A 23,206-nucleotide genomic window follows, 5' to 3' on the forward strand; every position below is an offset into this window, starting at 1 on the left:
CAACAAAAACAGATATAAAACTTCCAAGAAAACTTGACTTCCATATCTCCAGTTCCAAACTGAGCTGTGGTTTCCATAGTTTTTTGGCTGTATGTGAACACAATATTAGTTAGCCTTATCCTTTTGTCAAGAAAGAGTTTGCGTTTTTGTTTTTTTTTTACATCCAAATCACTTTAATTTCCATTAATATAATAGTCTGATACTGTGAAGTTCGCCCCAGCTTTTTATAAAAGATTTATTTTTTAAAATTAAGGTCAGTTTCTCTATAAACAAGCATTTATACCAAAGTCTGTGGCAATAGCAAATATAGAAGCTGTCATAATTTCTAATATTCCACAGGGATGAAAAGTGAAACCCATTTTCATTTCTCTCTCTCTCTCTCTCTCTCTCTTTTGATCAGGCAACTCTAGAAATGAAACATTTTCTTTACTATTGCTTTGGAGAGCAACTTTTATGAGCAAAGTGCAATGCCATCTTGAAACAAAGAATTTCTAAACCAATTGAAGAGTCAGATGTATTGTAAAATAAATGAGCAACTCTTTCTAGTAGGGAGTATAATATGCCTTTCCACTTGATAAACGCCAAAAGGATTATTTGAAACATATGCTAAAGTTGGTAAGGTATCAAATTCTGAAGCTGGACTACTGTGTGGATGAAAACCAATAATAAAAGACAGCATGAACCTCCTAGATATTGTAGCAAGTAAGTGATCTTCATTTCAGTGCTATCCAAAGACTTAGGCTGTGATTTTTAAAGGGCCGTACCTGAGTGGAATTTCAATGGGAGTTGGACACCTAACTCCCCAAATCTTACTGTTCATACTTTTTTTCTTAATATTTACATGATGAGTGTGCATCAAAAATCCAAGAGCTTTAGGCAATGTAATGTAATCTCATTTGCTTTGTTTGTTTCTAAAAAGCTGGGATTAAGCAAATTGTGTGCTCTGATGACTGCTTATCACATTGATCATAATCATCTCACTCTTTCCTTGTGCTGACCTGTTTGTTGTATCCATCCAGTTGTATTTTATCCTTAGAATGTAAGATCTTTGGACCATCTTTTTTTGTTATGTCTGTACAGTGTAATGAATCTGAGGCCTTTAGGCAGAACAAATAATTATTGATACAGATAATAAAAGCTAAGACACTATAACCAGTACCATGCCTAAAATGTTAAAATTATGAGGGTGATTACATATATACTACCTTCAGACCAAAAATCTGTTATAGAATCAAAGAACAGGACAGTGATAAGCATTTTAGCCGATTTCAGCTAATAACACAATTATCACATTGAACAAAGTGTATGGAACTTAGGTATTAGTAATCTCTGAGAGACCTACCACAGAGTCAACAGATTCCTCTGAAGAAAGACTATCTTTAGAGGGGAAGTTTGAAGTTGATGATGAATTCCCCAAGGGGCCTATCAAGGAGAGGCATCATACCTTTGAAAGAATACTGTTGGTGCTGTCTCATCTCTGCTTTCTTGAAAAAGGCAGAATGTGTATGATTACTAAATAGACAATTTGAAAATTGATTAATGAAACAAATTGATCTGTCAGCAACCAGACAAATGGAGTAGGGAAAAATCTCATGATGTCTTTTAACATTAACCCAGGGTTTTCTCCACTTATCTCTGCTCTGATGCTATCTGCTTCTTTGCTTTTACCTGAATTACCAAATATTTTTGTCGCCACTGATATCTACTAAAACTGGATCTGTTAAAATATTTCATCTGCATATAATTTCAACACTCATTCCAAGAATTGCAAAAAAGATTTCATAAAAAAAGTTCATATGGTTCCTCTTAGCAAGCAACACATGTCAAACACTAGTGAGCAGTTATATATTTAATTAGTGAGCCAGTTATGGGCTTGATGCAGAAATTACTGGGAAAGTTTCTGTGGTCTGTTAGCCATGTGGTGAGACTACACAGTCATAATCATCCCTTCTGGTCATAACATCTATATTGTGAATGATTACATTAAATTTTTCCCTTCTTTTGCCTTTTATTTTTCACAAAGTTGCAAAATAACAGAAGGAACCTGTAGTGTATCCAGACAATGGGATGCAGTTTTCTTTTTTTGGTTTTCCCTCAAATATTTATGATTAAAGTCAATTTTATTTTAGTTCTGAATACCAATAAAATACAAATAACAATATAACAAGGATAGAGACAGTTTTCTACACAAAATTTCTTTTATTGTGGCTGAAAATGCCAAATGTATCTTGTGTCACACAGAATTTTATAGTTCAGGCCTGCAAAATGAAACTCCCATCTCTGTCTGCCCTCCCAGACACTCCAAAAAATTTCAGTTGCCTTATACAACCTTTCCCACCCATATAAGTTTTTACACTTCACAACCAGGTCTACCTCTCAATGGCTCAAGTCAGGTGTACTGGAACAGGGGGGCAGGGCTCCATCCCTTTTAAAAGTAACCCTCCCACTTTTTTCCTGCCTTAAGGGTGAGCAACAGGAAGAGGGGGTGGAGAGGAGAGGTGGGCACGTTCTTAGGAGAAGAGGTGGAGAATGTGTGGGGCCCGGGGGAAGAGGCAGAGTGGGAGACTTGGCCATTATTTGGGCACTGGTGGCCCCTCACACGTACACTTCTAGGGAGTTTCCCACACTCCTGGCTTAAGTCCTTCACTGAGGTACTAAAAGAGAGTGCATTGTAAAAAGAGCTGTCCATCCCTCCATTGCACAGCTCAGGTACCAGAATGGACCAAGCACAATTGCAATCCTTGCAATTGGTCGAAAATTAGCTGGAGTAGACTGGTTTCCTTTTATTGTTTGTTTTTGTTTTTATAAAAGTGGGAACATCTCTATTGGTGTAGAAATATGGGCAGGTGTTGTTTATTTGGAATATGAATGAGCGTTTGACATCTGTCTAGTTACAGTACTAGAGAGACAAGGTGGGGGTGAGGTAATATCTTTTATCATACCAACTTCTGTTGGTGGAAGACACAAGATTTGGAGCTTAAATAGAGCTCTTCTTCAGGTCTGTGAAACTTACTCAGAGTGTCACACCTATAAATAGAAAATGAAACAGATCGTTTAGCATGGGTAGTTTACACATATTTCAAGGGACAATTCATTCACCTAATTGTCTCTCTAATATCATGGGACCAACTTGGCAAAAACAACACTGCATAGATGCAGTACTGACATTCTGCTTCCACTTTTTTCATTCACTCTGCTCTTACTATGGAAATATATCTATGCTTTTTTAAATATTCATCATAAACAATTTGGGCAAGATCATGCTGACTCTGTGCATGGGGGGAGATAGCAGAAGGAGCTTCTACCTTGCATAATGTAGTCCTTACACTCCTGGCCTCTGCAACATAGGCAAGAATAAGAGGCAACATAGTCTATTGGGTGAGATGCTCGATTGGGTGCCAAGAGATATGGGTTCTGTTCCTGTCTCTGTCATTGATCTGTTTTGTGAACTTATGATCCACCCAGTGGAGGTCAACACTAGAGGAATTAGCCAATTTTTCAGTTTGGTAGAACTGGGACCCTCCCAATCCCTATCTCCCCAAAATAAATAAAAATAAAACAACATAAACAAAAAAGAAAAGTTTGTTTGGAGTTGACCCGAGATGATGATTTTATTTTGCTTTATTTTTTCAGGTAAAGTAAAAAGTAGTGGGTTTCAGGTTAAATGAAAAGTGTTGTTTGACCCAAAAGGAAACACTTCATTTTTTGAGGTTATATAGCCCTTTTTTGAATAAATTGGAATGAAATTCCAAAATGAAGTGGCTTTCCAAAATGAACTGTTTCAGCATTTGCAAACTTGTTTTGTATTCAGCCAAAACAATTTGTTGAAATCAGCCCAAAGTCACCAATTGTTTTAGATAACCCAAATCTGCATTGTCTTGGCAAAAAACTGATTTGCACAACACATTTTGCCCAGTTGTAGTCAACACACCATGTTGTGGGTTGAGTGCCTGTGTGTATTTGTCAGCAGTGTCCATTCCAACCCATTGGAATGTTGCTCTACAGTGTATGACAGGGTAGGGCCAGATGGCTACAGGAGAGTGATAGAAGGCAGATATATTAGCCCTAGGTTAAGCAGGTCCCTTTTCCCTGGGTAAGGTAACAGGGGCAGTTCCAGAACAATCAGGAACTTGCTGGAACCAATTAAGGCAGACAGGCTAATTAGGACACCTGGATCCAATTAAGAAGCTGCTAGAATAAATTAAGGCAGGCTAATCAGGTCACCTGGTTTAAAAAGAACCTCACTTCAGTCAGTGAGGGGCGCGCAAGGAGCTGAGAGTGAGAGGGCATGCTGCTGGAGGACTGAGGAGTACAAACGCTATCTGGCATCAGGAGGAAGGTCCTGGGGTGAGGATACAGAAGGTGTTGGGAGGAGGCATGGGGAAGTAGCCCAGGGAGTTGCAGCTGTCACACAGGTGTTACACGAAATGCTGTAGACAGCTGTGATTCACAGGGCCCTAGGCTGGAACCTGGAGTAAAGGGTGGCCCTGGGTTTCCCCCATTCCCCCAACTCCATATTGGATACAGGAGGAGTTGACCTGGACTGTGGGTCCCACCAGAGGGGAATATCCCTAGCCTGTCCCCTGACCCACTAGGTGGACCAGCAGACACTTTGGGGATTGTCCTCCTTCCTTTTCCCCATGTTGGCCAGTGATGAGATTAGCTGAGTGAACGGCAGGTCTGAGCCACTAGCAAAAGTAACCAAACTGAGTGCTGCCGTAAATCTCTGAGGCAAGCAAATCTGCCAATAAGCGCAGGACCCACCAAGGCAGAGGAGGAACTTTGTCACAAGTGCAATGCCATCTCTTTTCCAGAGTTAGGCACAGTTTGTCCTCATGCCTCATTGATTGGAATTTTTTTACGATCCCAGAACTTCTGCTGTGATAGAACTCCTAATGCAGGGCTATGCCTTAAATGGCACAACATAATTATTGATTTTTAAAGGAATAAGCTTTGCCTCTAGCCAAACTGTAACTTCCTTACTGACATGTGAGAATGACAAAGTGAAACTTCTGTGTGGTGTAGTTGTAGTTGTGCCAGTCCCAAGATAATAGAGACAAGATAGCTGAGGTACCAACACTTTATCCAAACTATGGGAACAGCCATAAGTATTAAGATGCCCAATATATCAACTCTTCATGGGCCACACTGAAGAAGAATTTATGGAAAAATGCCCCATGAAACCAATGTTATATCTGAGATATATTGATGATGTTTCCTCTGCACAGACAACAAACTCCCTGATAGATTTCCTCCTAAACTTCAGCAACCACCACCCATCCATTAAACTCTCTTTGGAGCACTCCCAGACTAGCATCTACTTCCTGGACACCACAATCACCTTCAACAGAACTCTACAGACAACCATATACAAGAAACACATCTACCTTCATACATCCAATTACCACCCCAAATGCACCAAGAAATCTGTTATCTACAGCCAGGCATTCAGATATCGTAGAATATGTTCTGAGGAGAAAGTCTGGGATATACACCTTAACAAACTTACCACCACCTTCACCAAACAAGGATACTCCACCAGAGAAGGAGATTTTATAATACTATAGGCCAGCCAAATACCCAAAGAGAACCTGCTTCAATAAAGAAATAAAATCCCCTCTGACCACAAGTTCCTAATTGTCAGCTACCACCCCACACTGGAACCCATACAGGGTATCATCAGACTAAAAGCTGTACTCAATGGGGATCCTATCCTGAAAGAAATCTTTCCTGAATCCCCATTTCTATATCCCTGCAAATCTGCAGATACCCCCGGACCCTGTTTGCGAATAGGCTGCAGATACAAATTTTGTATTCGCGCAGGGCTCTACCTATTTCTGGCCTTCAACCAGCCCCCCAGCCTCTCCAAGCTCATCATCAGAAACAAGCTCCCCACAGATCAGGACCCACCAACTAAAAGTGGCACGAGACGCTGCCAGAACAATGGATGCAAAATCTGATCAATATCCCCTACAACGCACTTTTCAAGATCCGCAGATCCTACACATGCCTATCACAACATGTGGTGTACCTCATCCAGTACTCTAAATGTCCCACTAGCACCAATGTGAGTGAAACTAGGCAATCAGTATGCTCTTGAATGAACTTACACAGGAAAACAATAAAAGACAAAACACGCTATCATCTGTGGGTGAACACTTTTCACAAAGCCATCACTCTAAATCTGACCTATCAGTCCTCAAATAAATTCTGCACAACACTTTCAAAAGACGAGCCTGGGAGCTTAAATTCATTACTCTGCTACACACTAAAAATTGTGGACTGAACAGAGATGCTGGATTTATGGTTTATTACAGCTTTCTGTAACCCCTTACTCCTCCTTCCATGCTTTTTGTCCTACCACTGGAGAGGTGTTCATGGGCCACTCTACCTTGAATGGTCCCTTACAATATGTGCTAACTACTTATGCTAAACAATCTATCCATCTTGTATTTTGCTGTGATGCTGGGAGTACTTTCTCAGACTTGAAGAAGAGCTCTCTGTGTGGCTCAAAATCTTCTCTCTCTCACCAACAGAAGTTGGTCCAATAAAGATATTATCTCACCCACCTTGTCTTTCTTAAGTGAAACTTATCAGAAACTGAGCAACCTAGTTTACTTAAGCAAGCAGAATGTACTAGAAGGGAAATGTACTGTACATTTGAATAAAATTCTTCACTTTTAATAATTTAGAGTAATTAGTAACACTGATTAGGAGGTCTGTGTATGTGTGGTGTGTGTGTTTGTAACAGACAGAATTTTAAACTGAATGGCTCTTTAAAAAAGATATTTAGACTTTTGGGGAAAAGGCTGGTATGTTATAAAGCCAACTGCAATGAATATTCTAATTAGCTTGAGTAAAAAGTTAATTACTGTGATTGTCAGAGAGGGAGATTGGCTGTAATTTAGATTATTTTTGACTACATCACTACATTGCACATTGGAAAAACAAATGTAATCATCCTTCCATTCATCTGTCCCTTTTAACCTTGCTCACCTGAGGTGTTGTTGGAATAATCAGCTGATATGAAAATTAAAAGGTAATACTGATATAAAACACAGAACAAAAATATGAAATATTTACAATTTGTAATAATTTCCCTTCAGACTAGTGTCTTGCACCTGAGCTTTAATGGATCTAGGTGATACGTTTGTTTTTAAAATTCCTTTCACTTGTTGTCACTGGTTAATTCATCAAGTGGTTCTCTCTGTCAAGTCAGATGGTATTTGAAATAAAGGATTTTGTTGTTGTTGCTTGTTTCTTGCCATCTGTTGTTGCTGTTATTTTTTTCCCAAGAGATCAGTTTTAAAAGAGTTAGAAGGGCATATTACAAGTATGATACTACTTATAAAATGTTTAAAATTAAAAGCAGAAGGAAAATTATCTTAATTATAATGTAACATGTTTCCTGTAGGAGATTCAAAACAAAACAACAAAAAACAAACAAAACCCCACAACAAATGAAGCTCTTACTCTTTCATATTTTAAATTGATGCAATTTGTGCCCCAGTGTTACAATAAGAAATCTGATTATATATAACATCCAATTTCCTATGTCATTCCAGTGGAAGAGAAATTATCTGAAAGATATAAGGAAGTGAGTGACTCTAATATAATTAGAACAAAGAGAAATCCCAGAAGTTCCACTTGCAAAATATTAGTTTTATGTATTGCTCAGTATGGGGCCTCATCCTGCCCCTTTCAACATAATGGGATTAATGGCTGAGTGAGGAGTGCATAATGTAGCCCATAGGGCTAGCTTGCCTTTGTTATATTCAGCTGTAACCCGAGGAACCTAAAGGCCTGTATTCTGTAAAACATTAGCTTAAGCAAGTTAGCATAAGTATACTTAAGTATAGTAGGCCTGTCAGCCTTGGCATAGCTAAGTGGTGTTCAGACCCTATAATAAGGTGAATTACCATGTGGAGAGTTTAGTCTTTAGCTTTTGGTCTTTAGCTTTTAGCTGGGTTTTCCATCATCTGACTCTTCAGCTCACTGAACCTGAACCATCAGCCTCATTTGGCATGCCAGAGACAGGGCTGGTCCTTTGTCTCTTACCACCAGATGCTCAAGGAAGGTTGTAAGTATGTAAACCTAAGAGCTTGTGCAAAGTATGATACCACAGATATCCCCAATACTTTATTACTCATATTGGTTCATGTGACTTGGAGCTTTTCTGGCTTTTCACTGATTTTAATAAAAATCTCTAAAGCTTTACTTTGTCCTCAGTGTGAGTGTCCTTGTCATACACTCCGAGGCTCCTGACAAGATATTGAACTCATTGGTTTCAATTCTGTATAGCCTGATTCTGGGACAAGAATCTTATTATCTTCTGATCAATTGGCAACCAGTACAAATATTATTAACCTTCAAAAGGATCAGGTAAAAGTAGTCAGGCTATCCTATTTTAGTGTTACTCCTAATTATAAATGGTAATATCTCATTGTTTAATTTTCTACTACGTATTTAAGGCTGAAATCTGTCCTCAGATGTGCACCAATATCTCATGTTATCAATGGAAACTGAGTCCTAGTAATTGTTGTTATGTTTAGCGTGATCACATAATACATTGTGTTAATTATTCTTTCTTTACTCAGCTACGGATTGGTTTCAAGCCCCACAAAAAACCTGAGGCCAAGTCTACAGTATGGGGAAGATCAATCTAAGTTACGCAGCTTCAGCTACGTGAATAATGTAGCTGAAGTTGATGTACTTAGATCTACTTACTGTGGGGTCTACACTACGTGATGTTGACTGGAGATGCTCTCCCGTTGACTCCTCTTGTGCTTCTCGTTCAGGTTGAGTACAGGAGTCAATGGGAGCGCGATCGGCAGTCGATTTAGTGGGTCTTTACTAGACCCACTAAATTGACTGCTGATTCATTGATTACCATGCATCAATCCCCCGATAAGTGTAGACAAGCCCTGAGATCCCAATGGCCCTATGTTTTAAAATGCCAAAAACCTGCCCTCAACATCTACGGGAGGACTGTCAATAATGTGTGACTTTTAGGAAATATCACTGATAATCTTTTCACCTTAGTAATTGATTTACATTCTTAAGGCTGCTTTTGCAATTAAAAGGGCTAGTGTTGTTGTTTTTTCCATACATGAAGAGCAAACGAATATTTTTTAGTCAGAAGTCCTTTGGTTTTAGATTAAGAGGAAAAAAAAATAACTCAAGAAAAATTAAAATCAAAGTCATTGTGAAAGAGCATGTTTTTCAGTTGTCTGATAGAGCCTCAACTAAAACCCATCACAATAAATGGGAAGACTTGATTGGACTAGACCTATAGTCTCCACTGAGACATAAGGAAAAAAATCCTTTCTGAATTCTGCACACAGGGAAAGTACTTAGAAATGTTAAGCCTTCATCTCAATGAAGGACTTAATCATAGGCCTAACTTTAAGCATGTGAGCAGTCAGTGGGAGTCTTTGGGTGGAATTTTCAGAACACTTAAATCCCATTGACTTGTCTTCCCAAGTCACTTACGTACCTAAATGTCTGGAAGAATCAAGGCATTAAAATGTACTTGGGAGGAGAATTAGATTTTTTTTTTTAATGAAAGCTGTCATTAGCCATTTGCAGTGGTGTTCTGAGTTGGTCCCAGGATACTAGAGAGACAAGGTAGGTGAGGTACTATCTTTTTTTGGAATAGCTTCTATTGGTGAAAGAGACAAGCTTTTGAGCTATACAAAGCTCTTCTTCAGATTAGCCCTAACATTTATCCTGATCCAATGATCCTGATTCATTCCCAGAGCTTGGTCCATCCTGTGCACTGTCCTTTGGAAAAAAACAATGTATGATTATGTCATTAAAGACTTTTATTGCAATGCATTATTCTGAATTATGGCTGCCCAGGCACCCTGAAGTCTGGCATATTGTATTAACTTTTGAGTGTTTGACCTTGCAATCTTAAAGCTTTTTTAATGTAGTTTCATGTGTGTTATATGTACTGTATAGGCAGTCAGCATTATAATGGCAGTCAGCTTTGACTACACTTTTTACAGTTGTGTACTGTTGAGAGAAGAGAATGTATTTTTATTATTAAGATGGGGGGGGGTTCTCATTAATTCCTTTGGAGTTCTGGGATTACTTTCTTGCTTATTCAATTGCAGTTCATATATATATATATAATATAATATTATAATTTAATAAAATGCCAATCTGTCAAAATTGAAATATTCGATTTTCATGAAATTCTGGTGGAATATCTCATAGAACCCTGCCAGCCAGTCTGGTTTCATTGCCTGATTATAAGGCAGGCTTGTGCACACACACATGTGCACAATTGTCTTCCGGTCTCTGTCATCTGGTGCTGCCGGAAGATCCAAGAAATGTACTTGATAATCCTCAGCAGAGATGGCTAGAAACTAGTGTCATCAGTTGCTGGCTAAATGTGTGCATCGTCCCTGTATGCTTCCCTTGTTCTGGCCAGATAGCTTGTATAGAAGGCTACAGTCGAACTGCCCAAGAAGACCATAGACTTTGTTCAATAGTGAAGGCACTCAGCTAGGTTTATTGTCAATGAAGCATGATCCTAGTGCCCTGGCTCAATTCCTACATGTACAATAATACATGTGTGCCTGTTACAATGAACCCAGCTCAGTGATTGGCAGGAGTTTCCGTCCCTGGCTAGACAAAAACACTCCACCTTCTGCGACACCTCTTATATACACTGATACAAATAAGTTATGTATTGCCCTTTTGACATAAAGAAAAGGAGTACTTGTGGCACCTTAGAGACTAACCAATTTATTTGAGCATAAGCTTTTGTGAGCTACAGCTCACTTCATCAGATGCTGTAGCTCACGAAAACTTATGCTCAAATAAATTGGTTAGTCTCTAAGGTGCCACAAGTACGCCTTTTCTTTTTGCGAATACAGACTAACACGGCTGTTATTCTGAAACCTTTTGACATAGTTACCACCCTTTACTTTGCACTTGTTGTATAGATCAAAACATCTCTATCCATCACCCTGTCATCCTGACCTTATCTTTAAGTGGGATCAGTGTGTCCCTGTACCATCTTCAAGGACTGTGTTTACACCATAACTTTGTAGGGTGATTTTCTGATACTATCCTTCTGGATTATATTTACGTGAATACTTAGTGCCTAGGAGTGCTTGAATTTCTGCAGCACCAGGCCTATTCTTGCCAAGTTCATGTATTGGACAGCTAACCTGAAAGCAGGCATTTGCTTTGTAACAGGGCAGGGCCTGACTTTAATTTTGGCCTGAAGCCTTACACCAGGCCCTTATACAAGGCCTCATGGCTCAGGTTCTTTCCTTCTATTACAACTAGAATTCCCATTCCATGAGAAATTCTGATATTTAAAAACAAAATTACTGAAATGGAATGAAAAGAAAAAAATTAAAATTTCCCGTGGAACAGAAAATCCAAAAATTCATTTTGAAAAAGTGAAACTGCTATTTCATTTTAACCTTTTTGAAACATTTCTGAGGCTTCCAGAAGCACAGCTGCCTGTTATGCAAGATGTTGAGGAGCTGGGAGCCAGGAAGCCTGAGCTGCTAAGACATCAGTGGACAGGCTACTGAGGACCTGTGCAAATGAGCTGGCAGAAAACCAGATTTGGAAATCTGTGTTACCTCAAGGGGAATAAGGCAACGCTTCAGAAAGGAAAACTTTAGAAATGGTAAAGGGGAGATAAAAGGAAAGCCCCTTTTCTCAGAAGGTGCAGACTCGACTCCCTCCTGTATCTGTCCCCAGTGGATTGTCACCAGAGTATTGTCACCAGTGGATTTAGTTTACAATAAGGGTGTCCCTCCCCCCTTGTGTAACACAAATAAAATAAAGAGAAGACCAGGTGATATGGTGCAAACAAAGGTAAGTGTATTAGGGTAAAGGTACAGAAAACTGGGAGAAATGGGGTGGGGGAAGAGGAAACACAAACCTAACCAATACAATGAAACAGTGACTGGCTTTAGGAGCTTGAAGCTCAGACCCACAAAACCTCCCTTGGTGTTCAAAAAAATAATAAATGAAACCCCAATGCAGAAACCTCTCCTACTTTATTCAGGCACAGTGGATGCTTTGCACAGACATGAGGCCCAAAACCTTCAACTCTCTGGCTGATTGGGAGCCTTTGAGGAGGGCCAGTGGGGACTCCTGACAACTGGTGGACTTTGTTGCAGGTGGGGAGACCCTCTGGGATGATGGACACCAGGAAAGCTACAGGATTCCCTCACAGGTAAGATGGTTTCGCTGTGGCGGGAATGATGATGATGACAGGTCTCTCCTTCCTCTGTCTCGCTTTGGGATAGACAATGTTCTTCTCGCTAGCTCTGGAACGTTTGGAAGACCCGGCTGTGCACTCGCTGCCACTAGAATGGACAGCCCCGCACAGGTGCTGAGCAAGATCTTATATAATCTTTAAGGCCTGGTCTACACTAGGAGTTGAGGTCGAAATTAGCAGCGTTAAATCGATTTAACCCTGCACCTGTCCACATGACGAAGCCCTTTTTTTCGACTTACAGGGCTCTTAAAATCGATTTCCTTACTCCACCCCTGACAAGGGAATTAGTGCTGAAATAGGCCTCACCGGGTCAAATTTGAGGTAGTGTGGATTCAATTCAACGGTATTGGCCTCCGGGAGCTACCCAGAGTGCTCCATTGTGGCCGCTCTGGACAGCACTCTCAACTCAGGTGCACTGGCCAGGTAGACAGGAAAAGGCCCGTGAACTTTTGAATCTCATTTCCTGTTTGGCCAGCGTGGCAAACTGCAGGTGAGTGCAGAGCTCATCAGCAGAGGTGACCATGATGGAGTCCCAGAATCGCAAAAGAGCTCCAGTATGGACCGAACAGGAGGTACGGGATCTGATCGCTGTATGGGGAGAGGAATCCGTGCTATCACAACTCTGTTCCGGTTTTCGAAATGCCAAAACCTTTGTCAAAATCTCCCAGGGCATGAAGGACAGAGGCCATAACAGGGACTCGAAGCAGTGCCGCGTGAAACTGAAGGAGCTGAGGCAAACCTGCCAGAAAACCAGAGAGCCAAACGGCCGCTCTGGGTCAGAGCCCCAAACATGCTGCTTCTACGATGAGCTGCATGCCATTTTAGGGGGTTCAGCCACCACTACCTCAACCCTGTGCTTTGACTCCGTCAATGGAGGGGGAGGCAACATGGAAGCAGGTTTTGGGGACAAGGAAGATGATGATGATGAGGTTGTAGATAGCTCACAGCAAGCAAGCGGAGAAACCGGTTTCCTGACAGCCAGGAACTGTTTCTCACCCTGGACCTGGAGCCAGTACCCCCCCGAACCGACCCAAGGCTGCCTCCCAGACCCGCCAGGTGGAGAAGGGACCTCTGGTGAGTGTACTTTCTTAAATTAGTATACATGGTTTAAAAGCAAGCATGTTTAATGATTAATTTGCCCTGGAATTCACGGCCAGTACAGCTACTGGAAAAGTCTGTTAACGTGTCTGGGGATGGAATGGAAATCCTCCAAGAACATCTCCATAAAGCTCTCCTGGATGTACTCCCAAAGCCTTGCAAAAAGTTCCTGGGGACGGCAGCCTTATTCTGTCCACCATGGTAGGACACTTTACCACGCCAGGCCAGTAGCACATAATCGGGAATCATTGCAGAACAAAGTGTCGCAGTGTATGTTTGCTGGCGTTCAAACAACATCCGTTCTTTATCTCTGTGTTTTCCTCAGGAGAGTGAGATATCATTCATGGTCACCTGGTTGAAATAGGGTGCTTTTCTTAAGGGGATATTCAGAGGTGCCCATTCCTGCTGGGCTGTTTGCCTGTGGCTGAACAGAAATGTTCCCCGCTGTTAGCCATGCTGTGGGGAGTGGGGGGAGAGGGGAGGGATTAGCCACGCAGTGGGGGGAGGCAAAATGCGACCTTGTAGCGAAAGCACATGTGCTATGTATGTAATGTTAACAGCAAGGTTTACAGTGAAAGACTGTACTCATTGTTCTATAAAATGTGTCTTTTTAAATACCACTGTCCCTTTTTTTTTCTCCACCAGCTGCATGTGTTTCAAGGATCACAGGATCCTCTCCTTCCCAGAGGCTAGCGGAGATTAGAAGGCAAAAAAAATGCAGTAAAAATGATTAAATGTTCTCTGACCTCATGTTGTCCTCCCACACTGACAGAGCACAGACGAATGCGTGGAGGCAGACAATGTCAGAGTGCAGGAAAGCACAAAATGACCAGGAGGAGAGGTGGCAGGCTGAAGAGAGTAAGTGGCGGGCTGAAGAGAGGGCTGAAGCTGATAGGTGGTGGCAGCGTGATGACAGGAGGCAGGATTCAATGCTGAGGCTGCTGGAGGATCACACTAATATGCTCCAGTGTATGGCTGAGCTACAGGAAAGGCAGCTGGAGCACAGACCTCCGCTACAGCCCCTGTGTAACCAACTGCCCTCCTCCCCAAGTTCCATAGCCTCCACACCCAGATGCCCAAGAACGTGGCGGGGGGGGGGCTATGGCCACCCAGCCACTCCACCCCAGAGGATTGCCCAAGCAACAGAAGGCTGGTATTCAATATGTTTTAATTTTTTTAAGTTTTTAAGTTTTAAAGTGCCGTGTGGCCTTGTCCTTCCCTCCTCCCACACCCCTCCTGGGCTACCTTGGCAGTTATCCCCCTATTTGTGTGATGAATTAATAAAGAATGCATGAATGTGAAGCAATAATGACTTTATTGCCTCTGCAAACGGTGATCAAAGGGGGGAGAGGAGGGTGGTTAGCTTACAGGGAAGTAGAGTGAACAAAGGGGGTGCGGTTTCATCAAGGAGAAACAAACAGAACTTTCACACCGTAGCCTATCCAGTCATGAAACTGGTTTTCAAAGCTTCTCTGATGCACACCGCGCCCTCCTGTGCTCTTCTAACCACCCTGGTGTCTGGCTGTGCGTAACCAGCAGCCAGATGATTTGCCTCAACGTCCCACCCCACCATAAACATCTCCCCCTTACTCTCACAGAGATTGTGGAGCACACAGCAAGCAGTAATAACAGTGGGAATATTGGTTTCGTTGAGGTCTAACCGAGTCAGTAAACTGGGCCAGTACGCTTTTAAAAATCCAAATGCACATTCTACCACCATTCTGCACTTGCTCAGCCTGTAGTTGAACAGCTCCTGACAACTACTGTCCAGGCTGCTTGTATGGCTTCATGAGCCATGGCATTAAGGGGTAGGCTGGGTTCCCAAGGATAACTATAGGCATTTCAACAAACCCAATGGTGATTTTCTGGTCTGGGAAGAAAGTCCCTTACTGCAGCTTTTGAAATAGACCAGAGTTCCTGAAGATGTGAGTGTCATGTACCTTTCCCGGCCATCCCACGTTGATGTGAACGTCCCTTGTGATTCACCAGTGCTTGCAGCACTATTGAAAAGTACACCTTGCGGTTTATTTACTCGCCGGCTTGGTGCTCCGGTGCCAAGATAGGGATATGGTTCCGTCTATGGCCCCACCACAGTTAGGAAATCCCATTGCAGCAAAGCCATCCACTATGACCTGCACATTTCCCAGGGTCACTACCCTTGATATCAGCAGATCTTTGATTGCGTTGGCTACTTGCATCACAGCAACCCCCACAGTAGATTTGCCCACTCCAAATTGATTCCCGACTGACCGGTAGCTGTCTGGCGTTGCAAGCTTCCACAGGGCTATTGCCACTCGCGTCTCAACTGTGAGGGCTGCTCTCATCTTGGTATTCTGGTGCTTCAGAGCAGGGGAAAGCAAGTCACAAAGTTCCATGAAAGTGCCCTTACGCATGCGAAAGTTTTGCAGCCACTGGGAATTCTCCCAGACCTGCAACACTATGTGGTTCCACAAGTCTGTGCTTGTTTCCCGGGCCCAGAATTGGTGTTCCATGGCACGAACCTGCCCCATTAGCACCATGATGCCCACATTGCCAGGGCCAGTGCTTTGAGAGAAGTCTGTGTCCATGTCCTCATCACTCTCGTCACCGCACTGACGTTGCCTACTCGCCCGGTTTCGCTTTGCCAGGTTCTGGTGCTGCATATACTGCTGTATAATGCGTGTGGTGTTTAATGTGCTCCTAATTGCCAAATTGATCTGAGCGGGCTCCATGCTTGCTGTGGTGTGGCGTCTGCACAGAAAAAAGGCGCGGAATGATTATTTGCCGTTGTTCTGACAGAAGGAGGGGCGACTGACGACATGGCTTACAGGCTTGGCTTACAGGGAATTAAAATCAACAAAGGGGGTGGCTTTACATCAAGGAGAAACAAAAACAACTGTCACACAGAATGGCCCCCTCAAGGATTGTGACTCAAACCCCTGAGTTTAGCAGGCCAGTGCTCAACCCACTGAGCTATCCCTCCCCCCGTTATTCCTGGCAGGACTGAATCTCCATTAAACTTTTCAAGGTGCCCTGACAGACCTCACCGAAATGATTGTCGGCCATTGATTTCACAGAGGGAGGGAGGGAGGAAGGGACGGGGGAGCAAATGAATGCAAAACAAATCTGGTCTATTTCTTGTTTTGATCCATTCCATCTATCTTTTACATCTTAGGCTGGCAGCAGACGGTGCAGTAGGACTGCTAGCCATCCTTATCTCCTGGCTGCTCGGCAGAAGACAGTGCAATACGACTGCCAGCAGGACTAAAGAGAATGACGTGGTTGAGTCACTCCTATTTATGTCCCTGTGCCCATGTCTGCTCAAACGCTCCTGACCGACCTCACGGAGACGGCCAAGAGCACCTAGGACATGATGACAATGGTTATCAGGCCTATTGCACCGTCTGCTGCCACAAGGCAATGAGCTGCTGCTGTGTAGCAATGCAGTACCGCATCTGCCAGCACCCAGGAGACGTACGGTGACAGTGAGCTGAGCGGGCTCCATGCTTGCGGTGCTGGAGGAACCAACTAGGGGCAGAGCTCTTCTTGACCTGCTGCTCACAAACTGGGAAGAATGAGTAGGGGAAGCAAAAGTGGAGGGGAACCTGGGAGCCAGTGACCATGAGATGGTCAAGTTCAGGATCCTGACACAAGGAAGAAAGGAGAGCAGCAGAATACGGACCCTGGACTTCAGAAAAGCAGACTTTGACTCCCTCAGGGAACTGATGGGCAGGATCCCCTGGGAGAATAACATGAGGGGGAAAGGAGTCCAGGAGAGCTGCCTGTATTTTACAGAATCCTTATTGAGGTTACAGGGACAAACCATCCCGATGTGTAGAAAGAATAGTAAATATGGCAGGCGACCAGCTTGGCTTAACAGTGAAATCCTTGCTGCTCTTAAAAACAAAAAAGAAGCTTACAAAAAGTGAAAGATTGGACAAATGACCAGGAATGAGTATAAAAATATTGCTCGGGCTTGCAGGAGTGAAATCAGGAAGGCCAAATCACACCTGGAGTTGCAGCTAGCAAGAGATGTTAAGAGTAACAAGAAGGGTTTCTTCAGGTATGTTAGCAACAAGAAGAAAGTCAAGGAAAGTGTGGGCCCCTTACTGAAGGAGGGAGGCAACCTCGTGACAGAGGATGTGGAAAAAGCTAATGTACTCAATGCTTTTTTTGCCTCTGTCTTCACGAACAAGGTCAGCTTCCAGACTACTGCACTGGGCAGCACATCATGGGGAGGAGGTGACCAGCCCTCTGTGGAGAAAGAAGTGGTTCGGGACTATTTAGAAAAGCTGGATGAGCACAAGTCCATGGGACCGGATGCATTGCATCCGAGAGTGCTAAAGAAGTTGGCAGATGTGATTGCAGAGCCATTGGCCATTATCTCTGAAAACTCATGGCAATCGGGGGAGGTCCTGGACGACTGGAAAAAGGCTAATGCAGTGCCCATCTTTAAAAAAGGAAAGAAGGAGGATCCTGGGAACTACAGGCCAGTCAGCCTCACCTCAGTCCCTGGAAAAATCGTGGAGCAGGTCCTCAAGGAATCAATTCTGAAGCACTTATAGGAAAGGAAAGTGATCAGGAACTGTCAGCATGGATTCACCAAGGGCAAGTCATGCCTGACTAATCTAATTGCCTTCTATGACGGGATAACTGGCTCTGTGGATGAAGGGAAAGCAGTGGATGTGTTGTTCCTTGACTTTAGCAAAGCTTTTGACACGGTCTCCCACAGCATTCTTGCCAGCAAGTTAAAGAACTATGGGCTGGATGAATGGACAATAAGGTGAATAGAAAGCTGGCTAGATTGTCAGGCTCAACGGGTAGTGATCAATGGCTCCATGTCTAGTTGGCAGCCGGTATCAAGTGGAGTGCCCCAGGGGTCGGTCCTGGGGCCGGTTTTGTTCAATATCTTCATAAATGATCTGGAGGATGGTGTGGATTGCACCCTCAGCAAGTTTGCAGATGACACTAAACTGAGAGGAGTGGTAGATACGCTGGAGGGTAGGATAGGATACAGAGGGATCTAGACAAATTGGAGGATTGGGCCAAAAGAAATCTGATGAGGTTCAACAAGGACAAGTGCAGAGTCCTGCACTTAGGATGGAAGAATCCAATGCACCGCTACAGACTAGGGACCGAATGGCTCGGCAGCAGTTCTGCAGAAAAGGACCTAGGGGTTACAGCGGACGAGAAGTTGAATATGAGTCAACAGTGTGCCCTTGTTGCCAAGAAGGCCAATGGCATTTTGGGATGTATAAGTAGGGGCATTGCCACCAGATCGAGGGACATGATCGTTCCCCTCTATTCGACATTGGTGATGCCTCATCTGGAGAACTGTGTCCAGTTTTGGGCCCCACACTACAAGAAGGATGTGGAAAAATTGGAAAAAGTCCAGCGGAGGGCAACAAAAATGATTAGGGGACTGGAACACATGACTTATGAGGAGAGGCTGAGGGAACTGGGGATGTTTAGTCTTCAGAAGAGAAGAATGAGGGGGGATTTGATAGCTGCTTTCAACTACCTGAAAGGGGGTTCCAAAGAGGATGGATCTAGACTGTTCTCAGTGGTAGCAGATGACAGAACAAGGAGTAATGGTCTCAAGTTGCAGTGGGGGAGATTTAGGCTAGATATTAGGAAAAACTTTTTCACTAGGTGGGTGGTGAAACACTGGAATGGGTTACCTAGGGAGGTGGTGGAATCTCCTTCCCTAGAAGTTTTTAAGGTCAGGCTTGACAAAGCCCTGGCTGGGATGATTTAGTCTGGGATTGGTCCTGCTTTGAGCGGGGGTTGGACTAGATGACCTCCTGAGGTCCCTTCCAACCCTGATATTCTATGATTCTATGATTCTATGAACCCAGGAAAAAAGGTGCAAAACGATTGTCTGCCATTGCTTTTATGGAGGGAAGGAGGGAGGGCCTGATGACATGTACCCAGAACCACCTGCAACAATGTTTTTGCCCCATTAGGCATTGGGATCTCAATGAATTCCAGAATTCCAATGGGCGGCGGAGACTGCGGGAACAGTGGGATAGCTACCCACAGTGCAACGCTCCGGAAGTCGACACTAGTCTCGGTACTGTGGAAGCACTCCGCTGAGTTAATGCACTTAATGCACTTAGAGCATTTTGTGTGGGGACACACACAATCGACTATGTAAAAACAATCTCTAAAAAAAAGACTTCTATAAATTCTAACCTAATTTTGTAGTGTAGACATACCTTAAGGCAGGAAAAGTTCTGATGGACTAGAGTGTTGGGGATTGGTTTTGGCGGGAAAAAATTGGTTCTGTCCAGTTTGAGCCAGGGGACTCCAGTGTCTAAGTTGTAAACAAATTCACTTACAAAGATTGTGTCCAAGGGTCACGGATGATATACTCCATATTGGATTTCATTACATAACCTTTATCTTATATACATTATTAAAACAACTAATTAAACACATTTAAACAATACCAACACAACATTTTTTTCTAACACCTGCCTCATAGTCAGATATCGAAACCAGACTGGTAGGCAGGATTCCATAAGAAATACCACTGGAATTTCATTAAAATCTAATGTTTCAATTCTGACAGATTAGCATTTTCTGAAATTTCCAGTCAGCTCAAATCTTTATAACAGCTCTGATCTCATTGTTATGAATTTATGAGACTGTACTGTAGTTTAAGGATTTTCATTTGCAGTTCAAGGCTCACTCCTTCAAAATGTTGAGAATCTTCCAACCCCAGCAAAGTCAGATGCCAAGCATCCTTAATGGAAACTGAAGTTGGCCCAGCCTTTTGTAAGAAATGTTCAGAACCTGAGAGAAGGAGGCCCTTATTTGGATATCTGAAGCTTGTGGGGTCTGTTTTGCCAACTTCTGTTTCCCTGTAGGTAGGAACAGTACTAGTTTCTTACGTCTGTAAAATAAAGTCTGTCCACAATTATATACCTTATTAGTTCTGTTATTTCTGGAGTGTAATTCCTGTATATTGGCATATTATTTCATAACAAAATCCTGTTAACCCAGCAGGGCATGTAAGTATAGTGAGAGCAGAATTATTACAGCTGTAAATTATTACTGATGTTGTAAGGGGATATGAAGTGCCCTATAACAAAGATTTTATTATTATAGGGAAAACATTCATTTTAAGATCAAATAAATTTTATCATCATTTTGTTCTGTATCTGAAGTGCAGCAAATGGTCACTGAAAGCTTTCAGTGTTGAATGACTGAATGAATGAAGCCAGAAAAATCCAACAGGAAAGCTTTCAGGGCATCTGGGCAATGGAATTGTTCTGTATCTTCCCCTCCACCCACCCACACACAGACACACACCTTTTAGTCTAGAATTATGTAAAAACATGTAGTATAGTAGCCACTAACCACATCCTTTTCATTCCCTAGTGCATTGGTTCTCAACTTCTTCTGTACAGGGACTCCATGTTAAAATAGAAAACAAAGTTTTTTGATCCCCTTCCCATACATTTTGGGGCGGGTAGTCATGACACATTGTAACCTGTTAGTAAGCCCCTGTTCAAAAGCATTCACCAGTGAATGTGATCTCACAGGCAGTCTTTCTCTCTTTTGACGTCTGTTTTACTGCAAAGCCCAACTTTTTTGCATGCCTTTGTGATGGTTGTGGGTTCATCAGCTTGCTTTGTAGATTAGAATGGGTTATATTTGTGGGTTCATCAGCTTCATTTGTAGATTAGAATGGGTTTTAGCTAGAGATACTGAAGTCTGGTAGGGTATTTTTCCTGTGTGGGAGTCTGTTCGTTATACAATTGTATTAATGGATATTTAAAGAAATGAATTATTGTACTGACGATTCTCAATATGATAAAAGTCTGTGTTTTGCCAAAGAGTGAATTAAAATAAATATAATATTTAAAGGCACTAATTTTCTCCCCAAGATAATGTATTTATGTTGCAATTTTACTGAAAGTATATGAAATATATGAATATAAATGAAATGCTGAAATAAGTATATACCTATACAGTCTGGTTTACGTACATTTCATGTGCAATTATGCACCTCATTTGCTTGGATAGACACATAATTCAGGTACTTGGACCCATAATGACCCAGATATATATGTAACTGATCATTTGTGCATGCTATCCAGTTTGCACATACAGTGATGACTAGTGCCCAAACAAATTAGCCCACAACTGGTCTCCTAATGTATTTGTATCACAATGTGTTCAAACCAGATTTTGTTTCATTTTCAGACTCCCAAATACAGTTTATGACATTATCTGTGGTGAGATGTTGGAGTACATTTAAGTGGCATCACACTGAATCCCCTTCAACTACTAATTTTCCTGTTCCTAATTAACCAGTATCATGTTACAGTAGAAAACAAAGTTTTTTGATGGGATAGGAATGATAGCTATTGAGCTAGGTCATATATTGTTTTGGGTAATGAATTTCACTACTTCAGAGGCAAACTATGCTGAAAAGAGTTGGATGGCTCTAACTTTTTTTTTAGCAGACTAACTAATTGCCAAATATTGGTATGTGCTTTGGATGTGACATGCCACTTTTCTGACTTGTCAGTTAACATTTATGACACGCAGCATTGTGCTTAATCATTTTATGGTGCATCTTGTTGTGATACATCACTTTAATATGAAATGAGACTTAACACAGCATGCCTGTCTATATAGCTTGTAATACAGGGGCAGTATGAAATGTGCCACACTCTGACCTTTGGCTCAGATAAAACATTCTCAGCTGGCAGAGGATGTGCAGTAAAGTTAAATATATTATTTTTGGAAAGAAGGAACATCAAACGCCAATCTTTAAGTAATTGTGTGCACTCTCACATATACTTCTTGCGTGAGAACAGTGAGGACACAAACTATAATGTTAACACGTAAAGTACTGCTCCAAAGGGCAGATAGTATTTGCCATCCAAGGACATATCTTAATAATCGATTATCAAAACCTTCCATGAGGGTGCATGAGGCTCTGTCATGGCACACCAGACTGGGGCATCTAGGAGGCCACTTGGCCAATGGATTATGTATATAAAGGGCAAGTATTCTACTCCCATATTAAGAATGTAGGCTACCCCCATCTATGCTCAAGTCTCCACCCTCTCCTAATGATTAGGTTTTTCTCTAATATTTGACAGCAGTAAATCCTACTGCCTCCAAAATTCAACATGGAGTGCAACTATCTTGTCCACTGCACATAGGCAGATTTCTGCCCAGTAGAGCTTAAGCAGCAGGCAAAAACACAGTGTGCACCACATTGTATGACCAGCGGGTAGTCAGAAGAGGCTCAGCTACCTCTAATTGACAGGAGATTTTGTAGAGAACCTAGAAGGCACTAGTTTCAACAATGAATGCACTTTGGGGGACAGGATTAGATTCAGCATGTTCTTGATAAATTGGAGAACTGGTCTGAAATCAATAAGATAAAATTTGATAAAGGCAAGTGAAAAGTACTACACCTAGGAAGGCAAAAATGCAAAATGAGGAACTGGCAGCAGTAGGAGAAAAAGATCTTGAGCTTATAGTGGGACACAAATTGAGTCAACAAGGTAATGTTACAGTGAAAAAAAGGCAAATGTCATTCTGATATGTACGAACAGGAGTGTGGTATGTAAGATATGGGAGGTAATTGTTCTACTTTGCTTGGAACTGGTGAGACCTCAGCTGGAGGTCTGTGTTCAGTTTTGGGCACTTTAAGAAAGATTCATCCAGTGGAGATCAACAAAAATAAGAGGTCATGTATTCTAAATTTATGAGGAAAGAATGAAAGAATTGGGCATGTTTAGTCTAATGAAGAGAAGACTGAAGTGGGATGTAAGTCTTGAAATATGTGAAAGTTTGTTATAAAGTGGACATGACCCATTGTTCTCAGTGTTCTTCGAGGGTAGG

This window comes from Chelonia mydas, chromosome 2 (assembly GCF_015237465.2).
Source record: "Chelonia mydas isolate rCheMyd1 chromosome 2, rCheMyd1.pri.v2, whole genome shotgun sequence".
Classification (NCBI taxonomy): Eukaryota; Metazoa; Chordata; order Testudines; family Cheloniidae; genus Chelonia; species Chelonia mydas.